Here is a 17,184-nt window from a genome sequence, read left to right as displayed (position 1 = left end):
GATGTAGATATGTTAGTTTGGGAGGCTCTGTAGATGTTCCTAGAGTTAATGAATGATGAGATGTCTCCTCGCCGTCCCTTCCCTCTTCTGCCCTCCTTAGCTATTGCGCCCAGCAACCCTTCCACCATCTCGATTCTTACATCTATTTCATTGAGGTCGCAGTTTTCTGCTGAATGTCTTGGTTGTTTCCTTGCCTTTCCCAAGTCCGAGATTTTATCGTTGACCTTGCATTTTACCATGGTGGCCTATGGATTTAGCAAGAGGAGTTATGACGGGCATATAGATACAGATGCAAAACCCTTGCTATAGTCAGTATCTCAGAGTGTGGTCAAATAAGCAGGAGAAAGTGAAGAAAAAAGAGCAAAGTGAAAAGCAGGAAACCCTCCCTGGTTTAACACACACTAGTATTGAGCACCTGCTTGTAACCATAACTGTGTACAGCCTGCAGTTGCTGTCTTCATACGGCACTCATTATAGGGACCTCATTGAGGAAACAACAGAGCCTGCAGCTGCCTCCTCTACACTGGAGGATTTTACCAGTGGGCCCTGGAGTTTACAGATGGAAGGCAGAATTAAACGCCCAGGTAGGGGTCAGCAGCTTGGACGCCAAGGGCCAGAAAAATGTGTTCCTCTTTCCAGGTTATGACTGTGGTGAAGCTGGAAGGACCCGGTAAACAGCGTTTACTTCGCATGCGATACTTCGCATGCCATTACAATGCGGCCATTACAACGACCGCGTTGTTAGTTCGCATAGCTTTACTACGCAAGTCGGAACAACGACTTGCGTTAGAGGGGAGAAGGTGTTGGATTTGAAATCCAGAACCTTCCCTAGTGTCCGCACAGACTGGAGTTGGAATAGTAAACTATACTATTCCAACATCCAGCGCCCCCTACTGCTATTCGTTGTTCGGAATTGCGTAGTAAACGTATGCGAACTAACAACGCAGTCGTTCTAACGACCGCGTTGTAATGGCATGTGTACTAATCGCATGCTAAGTAACGAGTGCTATTTGAAGGACCGATCTTGGGGAATTGAACGGTTTCCACAAAGCGCCTCCCGTTCCCACATTGCTGGCTACTCCAGTAAATAGGCCAAAGGCAGCAATGGGAGGGAAAATAAGTAGAGCTACAGAGCACACACTCACGTTGCCGTTTGATTTTTCAGATCATCTGTGTCCAGCGTGGAGCCAAGGGAGGTGGCCCTGCCCTGCCTCTTCCTGTTGCCGACGGGCACATCATGGGCCTACCCTTGGCCTGGGCGCTGCCCGCGAGCATCCTGCATAGCAGGATAACTGAAGTGCTTTTAGCCTGTTGAATTAGGCCCTGCCTCCTGAGACCGCAGACTGCAGCCGCGCCTCCTGGCGCTTGTGGGGATGGGATCTGTAGTCCCCAGGCACACTCCAGGTCTGGTGAGATGACCTGCCTCAAAACCACCTTCAGAGGTGTCCTGCGGAAAAGTTATTTAGCACTTACTCTTTTGTAGGGACCAGTGGTTGCGTGGTGCCTTGGGGAATGAATGTGTTCACCCATTTGTAGCACTTTTATTTTGGTGTAGTGGGTTTTACAGGCTTTGAGAAGGCTATGCTTCTGCTAGAAAATATTCTATTTGTAGTCCGGCAATGACTTTGTAACATCCTGGAAAAATTCGAACATGTGCTGGAAAAGGTGAGGATTCCTCCGGCTCCATGAGGAGGGGCAGGTGATAACATTACAGAGTCATAGAAGAAGTCTTTAGCTATGGAACTGATGATGGTGAAGTATTAATCGGTGTCCTTTTCAAGCGAAGCGAAGGAGCAGTAGGGGAGAAAAAGCTGGAACCAATGAAAGAACAGAGGATCTTAAAGTATGCAAATTTTGCATGCATGGTGGGTAGTGCTGGTGGGACTTTTTGCAGGAAATTGGACATGTCTATGTCAGGGGAAGGCTGGCTCACCATAGGAGGTGGAAGGCGTCAGTGAAAGCGGGTCTAAAAGTGTGAAGGGTATTTTAATAGAGTGAAAAGGTGATCTATGGAAGACAAACCCATGGGAATGTTTGAAAATATTTTGTGATACAGCCGGGGCAATGAGGTTTGGCTCATAGGTTGTTGAAGAGGGTGTGTGGATGAGTTACCTGAGGTTTGGAAGAAAAGCCACTGAGTATCACATTTTAGAATGTTTCCATTGGTTATGGTGCAACGATACGGCAATCAGTAGGTGGAATTGAATGAGGATAACTCCGCACTCAACAATGGTTGCTTTGCCATCATGGAGAATACTACTGGTGAAGCGTTGCATCATTCAAGTGGAAGAGTCTAGTGTACTCATATAGGAAGCCGAGGGAGGGCATACTTGCATTCCTTAGTAATTGTGGAGAAAATTAAACTTGGGGTTCCATAGGTAATAGGAGGTGTCACTGGCTAGTTTCCCATGAAGGGTTCATGGGCAGGCTTCTGAGGAATTTATGAATTGTGTGGCATAGTCCAGTGGAAAGGAAGGTGCGGCAAGGAAGAGCCTACAGTAGAATACAAACAAAAATCCACATACTTAATGGTTTCGTTTTATTTTCATTTCAAGTTTACATTTCTTTGTTTGGTTTGGGATTTTTTACAGAGATGCCAGAACTTGGATTTTAGGCTGCAGCAATAGCTTGATTACAAAATAACTAGCACACAGAAGCGGGTCTGAAAGACATACAAGACAGTATAGTATATTAGTTACCATGTTTGAGGGTTACTTCTTAATCAGATTTTTTGTTTGTTCTCATATTTCTTTTATTGATTTTTGCAATTAAACAACAATACAAATCAGTAACACTTCCCATCCCCCCACTTCTCAGATCCAGAGAGAGAAGTGTGCTGCCACAAACATACTTTGCTGTTAGCCAGTGCATTGCATCTAGGCAGTGTGAGGAAACTGTCGACAATACATATAGAGGCATTAATATCGGGTCATAGTATACCCCCGTAAACTCCCCATGAATATTCAAATATAAATCATCTCCAGGACCAACCTCCTGTTCTGCAACTGGCTCCTCAAGTTACTGGTTCAGTCGAACCTCCACCAAGTCCCGTTCCATTCTGCCCCCTTGATCAGCCCTGCTATACTCCAATCTGTCTCACCCAGCATTCCGCTCGTACCCATCTCTCTAGTTCCCACAACAATTTATTCCTCGTAGGTGGTCGATTGATCATCCACCTTAGCATTATACATTTCTTCACCACAGCCAAGTCCAGCTCCAATACCTGCACATTTAGGGGTATGTTTACAAGCCCCTATCGCCACAACAGCCTCACTTTTAAAGACGTTGTGGTTGTGATATGGGCTTCACCTTATTTACAAGGCAGTGTTAAGCAACTTAAAGTGGCTTCACGCCGCCTCGTAAATAAGGTACAGTTTCACGCTATACTTTAAAGTGAAAGGGGAGGGCAATGGGTGTCGCTGTGGACATTCCACTGCAACACCCATTGATTTTGATGCTGCCCCATATTTACAAGGGTGGTGTAAATATGGGGCAGTGCCAAAATTAAGACCAGGGAAAACCTTGTCTTATGTTATGTTATAAAGACTTCTATAGCGCACGCCTACCCATAGGTGTCTTGGCACTTGCTGAACATAAGCATACTGAGCCGGGAGATTACTCGTTGTTAAATAGCCATGTCTTAAGTTCTTTTATGAAGGCAAGGAGGGTGGGTATGGCCCAAAGATGTAGTGGAAGAGAGTTCCACAGCCTGGCTGTGCTGTTAGTGAAGCTCCTTCCTCCCCAGTTCACTTTTCTGACTCTTGTGGTGGTAATCAGTCTAGCACTAGCTGACCGAAGATGTCTGTTTGGAGTATGCCAATTAAAAGCTTTCCATAAAAATTCTGGACCTTCTCTATGGAAGGCCTTATGGGCAGCACAGAGCACTTTAAATGTAATTTGCTGTAGCACCGGGAGCCAGTGTAGTTCCTGGATGCCTGAAGATACCGACTGATATTTGGGAATGTCCACAATCAGCCTGGCTGCTGCATTTTGCACCACCTGGAGTTACCCACATAGTTTTTCCTGGAGGTTCATATACAAGCCGCTACAATAGTCTTTGACATGACTAGTGCTGAGACCACAGTCTTCCTGGTGCTTCTTGTGTTAAATGGGAAAATTTTCCTTAAGGTTTTGATGGTATAGAATGAAGAGGCCACTACCTTAGACGCCTGTGCCTCATATCTGAGCTTATCGTCAACGATAAAGCCTAGGGGGCTTATTTAAGAGCCCTTGCGTCACTTTTGCGCCGCCGGTGCGTCACTTTTTGTGACGCACCAGCAGCGTAAAAGATGCACCATGTTGCATCATATTTACAAAGTGACGCATCTAGGTAGATGCGTCACTTTGTAAACCCCTGCGCCGCATTATACCTGAGCCAGGTATAATGTATACAGGGTGGGCGTTCCGACGCAAGTAAGCCTGGTAGAAGTGATGCAGTGAAATCTATGAGATTTCACTGCGCCACTTCTAGGACGCAAATGCGTCAATATCTTACGCATGCCTCACAGCAGGCGTAAAACTGACGCAGGCCCTTTTGGCACAATTTTGTGAAATTCAATAAAACTTCTGCAAAATGACACTTTCCGAGTTTTTTCACATGCGTGTGCACCGTGGGTAAAAATATTTTGCAAGATTTTGGTGGGAGATTTGTCCATGAAAGATATCTCATGGCAAGACTTTCTCTGCGCAAAGTGTCTTGCGTGCAAAAATTGTGCACTGCAGAATTTCAAGTAATTACTTGGTCAATGTATCCAGCGTAATTAAAATTCGAGAGTTCGAGACTAGGAGAAGAAGGGGGCGGGGGGAGGGTTTCAATGCAAAGTAGAAAGCTGGTATAAAAGATATGTTTTGTAGCTGCAGCCCAAGGACATCCATTCAGAGTTGAAAATCATGATTTCAGGGGCTGTGAGAAATTATGCCACTCGGTATAGGTTTTCCAATGTGGTGGACAATTTAAGAAGGTACACATTGCCCAGAAGGACACAGATGACATCTATGTTTGGAATAACCTTGAACTGATGGTGGGCCGTGGAAGCATCCTAGAGGAAGATGCAAAATGACAATATGTTGGGAGGCCGCAAATAGGTCCAATGTCGGTGTGAAAGGAATTCATAAAGAGCTTTACCAGAGAAAGTAGATGAAGCTTAAGCTTCAGCTGCTTGACATGGCATCAGATGATTATGGTACTGATAGTTTTAAGTAATTGGGCCATATCATTTTTGGATCTTAGCTTCTAAGAATATACTATTACTGTCTGGTCTTCTCTTCCATCTTTTTTGTTAACGGAAAAAAAAGATAACACGTATGAAAAGCAAGAGGGTCAAAACTCTGCGTAATCATCGATAACAATGGGATCAGTAACGCCCTGGGCTATTTAGGGTTACATAACTGTCCAAGCTGGACTCAGTTGGGAGATATTTGAGAGACCTAAACCCTGCTAGACTTTGTCACACCCCCATCCTTGGTACACTTCACCTTAATTCATGTCATCTAAGAACAAAGTTATGGTAGCGATACACTCTTAACCTCTCCAAAATGACACAGAATTTCCAAATGAAAGTTGACAAATTTGAAACATTTCTTTAAAAAAGCAGAATCTGAAAATGTTTGTTTGGAAAAACATTCAATTTTAACTTTGTTGGTTACCACAATTAACACTACTTAGTCGTAGCGTCCATATTGTCCAAGAGACGATTTAGAACAATAGATCTGCCAAGTTGAAGTAATGGAAAATAAAGGAAATGGGTGTAGTCAAAGTTATGTATGGAGGCAGTTGTAAAATGTAGTAGTTTATAAATTCTTGTTTTTCAAACTTTCTAAAATGACATATTTTCAAATTAAATGTAAAATAAGCAGTTAATTTCAAGCCACCTTTCCCACGAAGTGTCTCAAACTCAATATATTTTGAACAAAGTGTTTCAACCTACACGCCTAGATTGTAAACCAGTTTGACTTATTACTAAGGGAGCTTGCAACCAATGCAGAAAGACATCTGCCAGGCTTCACCGCTACGGGCTAGATCATTGAAAAATGATTAACTCTTGCGCTACAATGACTAGTTGCATGTTGGATGGCATTAATCTAGTCCATGCCTGTAGGTCCAGCTCTGATCTCTCACCAGCCTCCAAACCGGTCCCTTAAAGTTTCATTAACTCTCCTGTAAAAAGTAAGTCTTACATCAGGGAAATCTGGCGACCATCCCTGTGGCTCTCTCTCCGCGTGTTTATGTGGAGCTGTATCCAGCACTGTATGTGGGTTGATGGTTCTGCGGTATTCAAAGAATTCCATTTGGAACCTGCAGCAACCAATTAACGTTAATGGAAAGCACTCCGTCTCCCTTATATCCAACCATCAGACTGTGAAGCACCACAACTCAAGACCAGAGCACCACTCTGGTCACTCACACACAACACTAAAACCCGGCCGGCTGAGGCCTCAGTGCAGACACGTTTGAAACCAAGCACTACCTTACGGTGGTGTAGCGTGATAATGGTCTAATCAAGACCTTTGGCACACCATCATAGGTATGACTTGCTATATAAATACAATTAAAGTACATTACAACAGTATAGACATAGAGACTGCCGAAATTACCGACGGACGTGTCTCATGTCTCCTTCAAGGTAGGCAAGCATTTATTTATCTGGAGTTTTATAAAGCGCTGCATGTTATCTTATAGTCACTTTGTAAATACAGTTAATGAGTGCACAATACATGCAGGGCTTCTGGCAATAGAAGTCAATGGAGGGCCAAATTATACAGCATGGTTGGCCAAATAACGTGAGTAGAAAATAGAACTCATGCAGCATATTCGGTATCAGTATACTGTACCTATTTTGACATTTCAATACCATTTTTTTTTTTTAAATCTCAAAAACTCTACATAATTTCAAAGTGCACAGGATTCTCCAATAATCAACGGTGTCCGTTTAACTCAAATGTAAAATAGTGCATTTAAAGAAGAATGGACATGCAGCTTTATTTTCTGCTGAGTGCAACACTGTTGCTGCACTCAGCAGAAAAAGTCTACTTCTACACAATTTGTCAAAAAAACTGTCTCTTATGGTACATATATCCCATTTATGTTTTAGAACGTTGTCTTCAGTTTACTTTGTAGTGCCTGCATCCTCATTTGGGCCCTAAGAGCTGCACAGAACATTACTGCACATTTCCACCATATTTAAAATGTAAATATGTATGGATTATTTTATGATGTAGTTAGATGCCCTTTCCCAATCCACCTATTGGGGACATTCAAAGTGCCTGGAATAGTTTCACTTCATTTTCAATGTAGCACCTCAATACTGTGGTCACCAATTTAAAGGGGATTAGTGAACGTATTCAAAGTGTCTTCCACGGTGCTGCACTATAGGGCGGGTTTCTTGCTGTAACTTTTGATTAGTATGAGATATAGACTTTTTTTTAAAAATGGAAACATTTTCCGCACATGGTGGAATAAATCATAGTTGAGTGGAACGCTATGCTCTCACATCCGCATAATTCCAGTGGCTATTATATGTGGTATGTATTATAGGTCTAGGAACCTAATTACCGGCCACTAATACAGCATAGAGTACAAACGTAATTGTTTTGGCAGACAGTCGATAATGCTCTTCCGATGGGGGAGTGAAGGGCGGGAGCCTCACTGGGGGAAGCTGCGCCGAGATAAGCTGAGGCGCTGTTTTATGCTGTACGGAGGGGCGCTCTTCTCTCTCCAGGGAAAGGAGAAGCGGCGAGGCTGGCAGCAGGATACTACCTCTGCCTCACCCCGCCACGCTCCCAATGACCTACAATTACCTACATTATAGAGTCCTAAGTAGCAGCATGTTTTGGCACACATCTGTCGTGTACTCAGGATCATTGCGCAACCAAAATATGTAAGCAAGTCGGGTCCTCGTATGAAGACTACAGGAGCCCCCGAGTTCCGCTGAGGTAATGAGCTGAGCGCAGCGCCTTGAAGTGGAAATCACCGTTAGATAATACCTCGGTGGTAATAACTATGCTAGATGACACACATTGGTTTTACATCGTGTCTTACATACAACTCATATCCCACCTAATTGAAGCCTCCCCCCGTTCTCGAGAGAGGACAATTCGTGACTATAGACCAGATGTGCTGGTGACGGAGGGGAGGTCTGCGGAGTGTCCCCAACGGTGTCAAGGAGTGGCGGTATCCAGACAGAAGGAGTTACCGAGCGGTAACAAGCGAATGCAAAGCATGAATTGCGAGGTGCCGGGCTACTTTAAATAATACGAGCAAGGACACTGCCATCCTCCCCTGCACCCATGGCTCGGATTTGTAGCTAAAAGTAACCGCCAATTGGGATGAAAGAAGCCCCTCATTGCTCTGTGACCCGGTGCCACTGCACGTGCTTCTCTATTAATAGCGACCCCCTCTGCTAACCTAGTAAATACTAAATAGACATGTAATGCATGTCACATATGCATCACTCCCTTCAGTCACCCTGGGAAATTAGGGGTTAAGAGCTTGAAGCTTCTGATAACGAGAGCAGCTACGGATGAAACAAGCGCGTTCCTCGTGCAAAAAGGAGGCAGCAGGGTGAGGGGCGAGAGGAGGGTGCGAGTGAAAGCATTTCACTTGCGAGAGCGAGCAGCGCCAGGAGCGATAATTGCTACCATATGGAGCCGCGCGCTCTCGCAAGTGAATCTCCACACGTGCACGCGTTGCCATTGAAGGCAATGGAACGCGTGCACGTTTTTGGCTGAAAAGCCAAAGCGCATGAGTGCTGCGTAGGCGAGACCTAAAAAGAAGATATGGCCAAAGTAACGGGCTTTCTAACAAGGGCCCAGCAACACCTGTAGTGTGCACAGGCTCCCCTGTGTCGCACTCCTACTGGTAACTAAAATCAAAGCAAACAAGCATTGGCATAGCCAATAGGTCTCGCTTTTGGGACCTTATAAGTATTTAGTTATGCAGCACAATATCCTTGGTGCAACAACATCAACTGTTGCATGGCTAAACACTTATAAGGTCCCAAAGGCGAGACCTATTGGCTATGCCAATGCTTGTTGTACAATAGCCAACTGGATTTCATTTAACTGTCACTGGAAACAGGGCGTTGTTGTCCATTGGGTCTGGGTTTATTTCAAAATTATTATCGGACTTGGTTCTTAGGTCACACAAAAAGAACAAAAAACCAACGGAAAAACGCAAACGCCCGCTGTAAGCGTATGAATTTCCTTTGTAAACTAATTCTTCTTGGAGTCGGAAATGTAAACAAATCATGTAATCTATCAGAGTAATCAAGAAAAAATTGAAGTCCCCGTTCTAATACTTTCCCGACATATGCATATACACATAAAAATTCACACTTTATGGGCACAACACATTATTCTCTTTATAACGTAAAATATGGAATGCAATCAAATAAAGAAGTCCATAACCTAATTCCCTCGAAGTTAATACAATCTAAATACTTGGGTATTATGCTATATGCGGACAGACCTTGGAAGAAGATACATGACGGTAACATGACAGTTGTAGCTCCGATTCTGGAACCCATTGTTTCCTTATTTTGAAAAGGTGGCAGCGCCTTTATATTTACTTGACTGAATGCAATCAAAACAAAGTGTAGGTAAAATAGCCTCGCTCCACCCGGTCCCATGCCTCTAAATTAACCTGAGGATATTAGTTAATAGGTTGTAAGGCCTGCACGACTGAATGACACGTTTAGCACAACTGCTGCTTAAATAGAGAATACTGTGCAAAATTTTCTCTTTATAATAACATCCAACTCCTTAAGACACGCGTTTTCTTCTTTGCAGTGGGGAGTTTTGCACAGGCAGCATTCAGAGTGTTATCAGCAAGCCATCTTCTTATGTTGACTTGTTTCTAGTTAGTCAGATGGAGCAGCTGATAGCTTCACATTCCCTTCACCCCACCCCAGAGATGAAGGCTGGCTGCAGTTTTGGCAGGCTGCCCTTCCTGCCAGAGCGGGGTGTGGAGGCCATAAACGCAGCATGGAGTCTGGTTTGATCTCCTGTAATCACAGGAAGCGCTTGTCTGTCAATAGGTCTCCCTTTGGGACCTTATAAGTATTTAGCCCATGCAGCATATTACCCTCGACTTTGGGAAATACAAGCACTAAAATATGTAATATACATGCCAAACAGCGTTACAGGCGAGTCCTACATGTTTTGCCAATGGGAGACGGGTGCAGAGAAAATCAAAGGAAGAAAGTGTTTGTTCGTGATTCCTACCACATGCCTGGCTAGCACGGATTTTTTGAGTGTCACAGAGAGTGGAACAACACACTGTTTTCTAAATTGTTCAGCCCACTACGCAACACCCAACGACAGGGTGTCTGGTTTCTTTTCACTAGGTCAACTACAGCGTTTAGAAATGGAAAGATTTGTTGTGAATATGCCGAAACAAGTTATTATGACTGGGTCGGTTTACGCTGCTGAAAAAAACCAAATGCTAACTAAATACAATGTTGGTGTGACATGGTTATAAGAAGGCCGGCGCGGCTGGGGCTGGAAGGGAGTCACAAGCACCCGGGAAGTTGTACGAGGCGAATAACGGGGCACGAGCCCGGGTGGCGGGAGAGGAGTATACAAGCACGTCTGTGTGGGATGAAAAGTGCAAATATATGTAGAGCGCTTCCAAGCTGAAGCAATCAGGGGGTCGAATGGAAACAGGCGGGACAGAGGCTCATGATGGGGAGAGAGGGTGCTAACTGGGACAGGGTAGGAAAGAGGGGAATGGATGGGGAGAAAGGCAGGTAAAAAGATAGATGATGCGGAGGGCAGGCGAGAAGGGGCGGGTGAAAAAAGAAAAGACGAGAAGTGTTGGTGAATTTCGGAGATGCTTGAAAGCAGCAGCGAGATGAAAAAAAAGTGAGTGAGAAGGGATGTGGCGGGATACAGAAGCAAGGATGAGACGGCCCGAGAGTGGTAAAGATGTACGGTGTGGGGGTGGCAAATGGTGTGCGCGGCCGCTTTGATGTCCTCAGTGGACGCGCGGCTCACTGAGGACATCAAAGCGGCCGTGAGTGAAAGTGATCACGCAGTGCTTTTCAGGCTGCCAAATGGTGTGCGCGCGCCCGGCGCACATGCACTGTATTTGGAGGCCTGAAAAGCACTCGTTTGCACTTCCAGATCCCCCTTTAACAAAAGCTCTCGCGAGAGCAGCGCTAGAGCACTGTCTCAGGCGAGACCTAAAAATGAGAAAATAAATCAAAAACAATTAAAACCAGTGTTGGTGGTCCCAGCCAGGCACCTCCCGGAACACAGAAGTACAAGGAAATTTAAACAAGCATTGGCATAGCCAATAGGTCTCGCCTTTGGGACCTTATAAGTGTTTATCTATGCAACAGTTGCATAACTAAATACTTATAAGGTCCCAAAAGCAAGACCTATTGGCTATGCCAAGCGGCTGTGAAAGTGATCGCGATCACGATCAAACATCAAAGCGGCCGCGAAAGTGAAAGTAATCGCGGTAAAGCGCAGAGCGCGCGCCCGCGCACATGCACTGTAGCTCTAGGCTGGCCTGGTAGCACTTTTTGGAGCCCTCTCAATAAGTCTCGCCAGACCAGCGCATGCGCTGGGTCAGGCGAGACCTAAAAATGGACTAACGTCTGCGCTCAGGCATGCTCAGGAGGAGCTGTGCGGACGCGAGACAATCATCGTTAAGTACCCTCGAAGGAAGAAGGGCATGTCTTACCATGGTGAAACGAGGAGAAACGTTTCATTTCTCCTCGTTTTTGCTGTTTGTATGTGTGCTGCTTTGATTGTATATGTGCAGGAAGGTGTCCCTTCCTGCACTTAAACAGTCATTTAAAAAAAATGACGTTTTGCAACTTCTATGGGTGCTGCATTAAACAGCACAAATAGAAGTTTCAAATCGTCCTTTCAGATTGCTTATGTGCAGGAAGGGACACCTTCCTGCACATAAACAATCACTCACCTCAACGCAGGCACCCTTGCACTATGGTGCAAGGGTGCCTGGGTTTGCGCTAGGCACCTAAATTTAGCGCCAGCACATGAGAAAATGCAGGGCTGCACCTTATTCCTGTAAATATGGTGCAGCCCTGTGTCTCTAAAGTGACGGAGCGTGTTGTTAGCCTTCTCAGTTGGGAAATATTTGAGAGACCTAAACCCTGCTAGACTTTGTCACACCCCCATCCTTGGTACACTTCACCTTAATTCATGTCATCTAAGAACAAAGTTATGGTAGCGATACACTCTTAACCTCTCCAAAATGACACAGAATTTCCAAATGAAAGTTGACAAATTTGAAACATTTCTTTAAAAAAGCAGAATCTGAAAATGTTTGTTTGGAAAAACATTCAATTTTAACTTTGTTGGTTACCACAATTAACACTACTTAGTCGTAGCGTCCATATTGTCCAAGAGACGATTTAGAACAATAGATCTGCCAAGTTGAAGTAATGGAAAATAAAGGAAATGGGTGTAGTCAAAGTTATGTATGGAGGCAGTTGTAAAATGTAGTAGTCTATAAATTCTTGTTTTTCAAACTTTCTAAAATGACATATTTTCAAATTAAATGTAAAATAAGCAGTTAATTTCAAGCCACCTTTCCCACGAAGTGTCTCAAACTCAATATATTTTGAACAAAGTGTTTCAACCTACACGCCTAGATTGTAAACCAGTTTGACTTATTACTAAGGGAGCTTGCAACCAATGCAGAAAGACATCTGCCAGGCTTCACCGCTACGGGCTAGATCATTGAAAAATGATTAACTCTTGCGCTACAATGACTAGTTGCATGTTGGATGGCATTAATCTAGTCCATGCCTGTAGGTCCAGCTCTGATCTCTCACCAGCCTCCAAACCGGTCCCTTAAAGTTTCATTAACTCTCCTGTAAAAAGTAAGTCTTACATCAGGGAAATCTGGCGACCATCCCTGTGGCTCTCTCTCCGCGTGTTTACGTGGAGCTGTATCCAGCACTGTATGTGGGTTGATGGTTCTGCGGTATTCAAAGAATTCCATTTGGAACCTGCAGCAACCAATTAACGTTAATGGGAAGCACTCCGTCTCCCTTATATCCAACCATCAGACTGTGAAGCACCACAACTCAAGATCAGAGTCTGGTCTGGTCACTCACACACAACACTAAAACCCGGCCGGCTGAGGCCTCAGTGCAGACACGTTTGAAACCAAGCACTACCTTACGGTGGTGTAGCGTGATAATGGTCTAATCAAGACCTTTGGCACACCATCATAGGTATGACTTGCTATATAAATACAATTAAAGTACATTACAACAGTATAGACATAGAGACTGCCGAAATTACCGACGGACGTGTCTCATGTCTCCTTCAAGGTAGGCAAGCATTTATTTATCTGGAGTTTTATAAAGCGCTGCATGTTATCTTATAGTCACTTTGTAAATACAGTTAATGAGTGCACAATACATGCAGGGCTTCTGGCAATAGAAGTCAATGGAGGGCCAAATTATACAGCATGGTTGGCCAAATAACGTGAGTAGAAAATAGAACTCATGCAGCATATTCGGTGTCAGTATACTGTACCTATTTTGACATTTCAATACCATTTTTTTTTTTTAAATCTCAAAAACTCTACATAATTTCAAAGTGCACAGGATTCTCCAATAATCAACGGTGTCCGTTTAACTCAAATGTAAAATAGTGCATTTAAAGAAGAATGGACATGCAGCTTTATTTTCTGCTGAGTGCAACACTGTTGCTGCACTCAGCAGAAAAAGTCTACTTCTACACAATTTGTCAAAAAAACTGTCTCTTATGGTACATATATCCCATTTATGTTTTAGAACGTTGTCTTCAGTTTACTTTGTAGTGCCTGCATCCTCATTTGGGCCCTAAGAGCTGCACAGAACATTACTGCACATTTCCACCATAATTAAAATGTAAATATGTATGGATTATTTTATGATGTAGTTAGATGCCCTTTCCCAATCCACCTATTGGGGACATTCAAAGTGCCTGGAATAGTTTCACTTCATTTTCAATGTAGCACCTCAATACTGTGGTCACCAATTTAAAGGGGATTAGTGAACGTATTCAAAGTGTCTTCCACGGTGCTGCACTATAGGGCGGGTTTCTTGCTGTAACTTTTGATTAGTATGAGATATAGACTTTTTTTTAAAAATGGAAACATTTTCAGCACATGGTGGAATAAATCATAGTTGAGTGGAACGCTATGCTCTCACATCCGCATAATTCCAGTGGCTATTATATGTGGTATGTATTATAGGTCTAGGAACCTAATTACCGGCCATTAATACAGCATAGAGTACAAACGTAATTGTTTTCTAGTGCTTCATAATAGGTGTTGATTATTGTACAGCTCAATGGTACTGTTTTATCACCTTCAGAAGAGTCCGAGTTGCAGTTATGCCTTCATGGCCTTACTGTATGCCATGTTCATTACATGTAGTTGTTTGCACTGAGCGCATAGCAGACAGGGCAGTCTTGCAAGGATTAAAACATATGCCAGGCAGACCACAATTAACTCTCTACGAAAAAAGGCAGGAATTCATGAAGCTCTCCAACTATCATTTAAGCCTGTGCCCTGCCGGAAACTGCTACAGACATATTCCCTCGTATAACAATACATAAAACAGTAACGAGACCTGCTTGATAGGCGAACCTTTCTTTACTGTGCAGCGTGTGCGCCTTAACCCACTGAGCTGGTTAAGCAGTTTAAACAACTGTGGAAATCTGTGTAGAACGTAAGTGTCACAGGTTCACGTCTCCTTGTGGCCAACTCGGGGTTTCATCCTTCTGTGGTTGACGAACTGCGAGTACCACTGAGTTCAATTCTCTTAAATATCATTCCCGGGAGATGATGAGGGGCGTTTTGGAAGCAGTTAATTTGACACTCTAGCTCGAAAGCTCCAGGGGAGGTTATCGGCGGCGTTTAATGTAAATATGACTGCCATCGGTCACGCTGATCACAGGGCCTGTGGCAGACAGTCGATAATGCTCTTCCGATGGGGGAGTGAAGGGCGGGAGCCTCACTGGGGAAAGCTGCGCCGAGATAAGCTGAGGCGCTGTTTTATGCTGTACGGAGGGGCGCTCTTCTCTCTCCAGGGAAAGGAGAAGCGGCGAGGCTGGCAGCAGGATACTGCCTCTGCTTCACCCCGCCACGCTCCCAATGACCTACAATGACCTACATTATAGAGTCCTGAGTAGCAGCATGTTTTGGCACACATCTGTCGTGTACTCAGCATCATTGCGCAACCAAAATATGAAATCCCCGGTTTGCTGTAAGCAAGTCGGGTCCTCGTATGAAGACTACAGGAGCCCCAGAGTTCCGCTGAGGTAATGAGCTGAGCGCAGCGCCTTGAAGTGGAAATCACCGTTAGACAATACCTCGGTGGTAATAACTATGCTAGATGACACACATCGTGTCTTACATACAACTCATATCCCACCTAATTGAAGCCTCCCCCGTTCTCGAGAGAGGACAATTCGTGACTATAGACCAGATGTGCTGGTGACAGAGGGGAGGTCTGCGGAGTGTAGGCGAAAGTTCTACTGCCTGCTCTGTTTCTGTGGATGCGGGGTACTTTTGCCAGGGCGAGGTCGGCGGACCGGAGGTTTCTCTTGGGTACATGGAAGGAGACTCTCTCGTTGAGGTATTTGGGTCCGATCTTGTAGAGGCATTTGTAGGTGTGGGTGAGGAGTTTGAAGGGGATCCCCTTCTCGACGTGGAGCCAGTGAAGGTCTCGTAGGTGTTGGGTTATGTGTTCGTGACGCGGTGTCCCGATGAAGAGTCTGGCTGCGGCGTTCTGGATGGTTTGGAGTTTGTGTAGAAGTGTTCTGTTGATTCTGGCAGATAGGGCATTGCCGTAGTCCAGTCTGCTGGTTATGAGCGCGTGGGTAATGGTCCTTCTGCAATCAGGAGGATCCATTTGAAGGTCCTGCGGAGGATGCGCAGGCAGTTGAAACTGGTGGAGGTGACAGAGTTGATCTGGCGGTTCATGGAGAGGGAGATGACGCTGAGGTCTCGTGCGTGGTCTGTAGGGGTGGGTGGATTCCCGAGGGTAGAGGGGCACCAGGTGTTGTCCAGGTGTTGTCCCAGGCGGAGGTGGAGGGTCCGAGGATGAGCACCTCGGTTTTCTCTTTTATCCAAGCTGCGACATCTTTTATTCCTTCATGGAAGCAGAGTCGGGTGTCTTCGGGATTCTTCGTGAGTGAGAGGATGAGCTGGATGTCGTCGGCGTAGGATACTATGCTGAGCCCATGCTGGCTGACGATGGCGGCGAAGGTGGCCATGTAGATGTTGAAGAGCGTGGGGTACTCCACAGTTGATATCGGTGGGTTCGGAGAGGAAGGAAGGGAGTCTGATCCTCTGAGTTCTGCCGGAGAGAAAGGATTGGATCCAGTCGAGGGCCGCTCCTTGTATCCCCGCGTCGTGTAGTCTGGCCGCGAGCGTGCAGTGTGAGACGGTGTCGAAGGCTGCAGAGAGGATGAGGGCCGCAGTGTGTCCCTGATCGAGTAGTATGCGGATATCATCAGTGGCGGCGAGGAGGGCGGTCTCGGTGCTGTGGATGCTGCGGAATCCAGACTGGTAGGCATCTAGGATGGAGTTCTCTTCGATGAAAGTGGTCAGCTGGGCGTTTACGAGTCTCTCAGTGACTTTGGCCGCGAAGGGTAGGAGAGAGATGGGGCGTTAGTTTTTCAGGTCCGTTGGGTCGGCTGTTGGTTTCTTGAGGAGGGGTTTGAGAGGGGCGGGACTGTAGGTAGGGAGGCGGGAACGGGGGCTGAGTCGGCGGGAGGGGCAGCAGCGGCGGGAAACAACTGCAGAAACTTAAGGCTAAAGGAAAAACTTAAGGCCAATGGAAAAATAATACACGACACAAGAATCAATTACAGAAGCAGTAAAACCCGTGACTCGAAAAACGCTAAGGAGGTCACGTGGGCACACTAAAATTAATAACCGAGCAGCAAGTGAGCAGGGGCTGCCGGCGCGAACCCAGAAGGCTGAAGGAGGGCACTGGAAGCAGCGCTTTGCACGCGGAGCTGCTGGGGAGAGTGCTGGCCTGGACCGAGGTCTAGGTACTCACACGCGCTCCCCCGCAGCGGCCACCATTAAGTAGGGGAGGGGGGCGGGACTGTAGATAGGGAGGCATGAGCGGGGGCTGAGTCGGTGGGAGGGGCTGCAGGGGCAGCAGCGGCGGGAAACAACGGCAGAAACTTAAGGCTAGAGGA

Source organism: Triturus cristatus, chromosome 1_2 (assembly GCF_964204655.1).
Source record: "Triturus cristatus chromosome 1_2, aTriCri1.1, whole genome shotgun sequence".
Classification (NCBI taxonomy): Eukaryota; Metazoa; Chordata; class Amphibia; order Caudata; family Salamandridae; genus Triturus; species Triturus cristatus.
The sequence above is the reverse complement of the archived record's forward strand: the minus strand, read 5'-3'. Positions refer to the sequence as shown.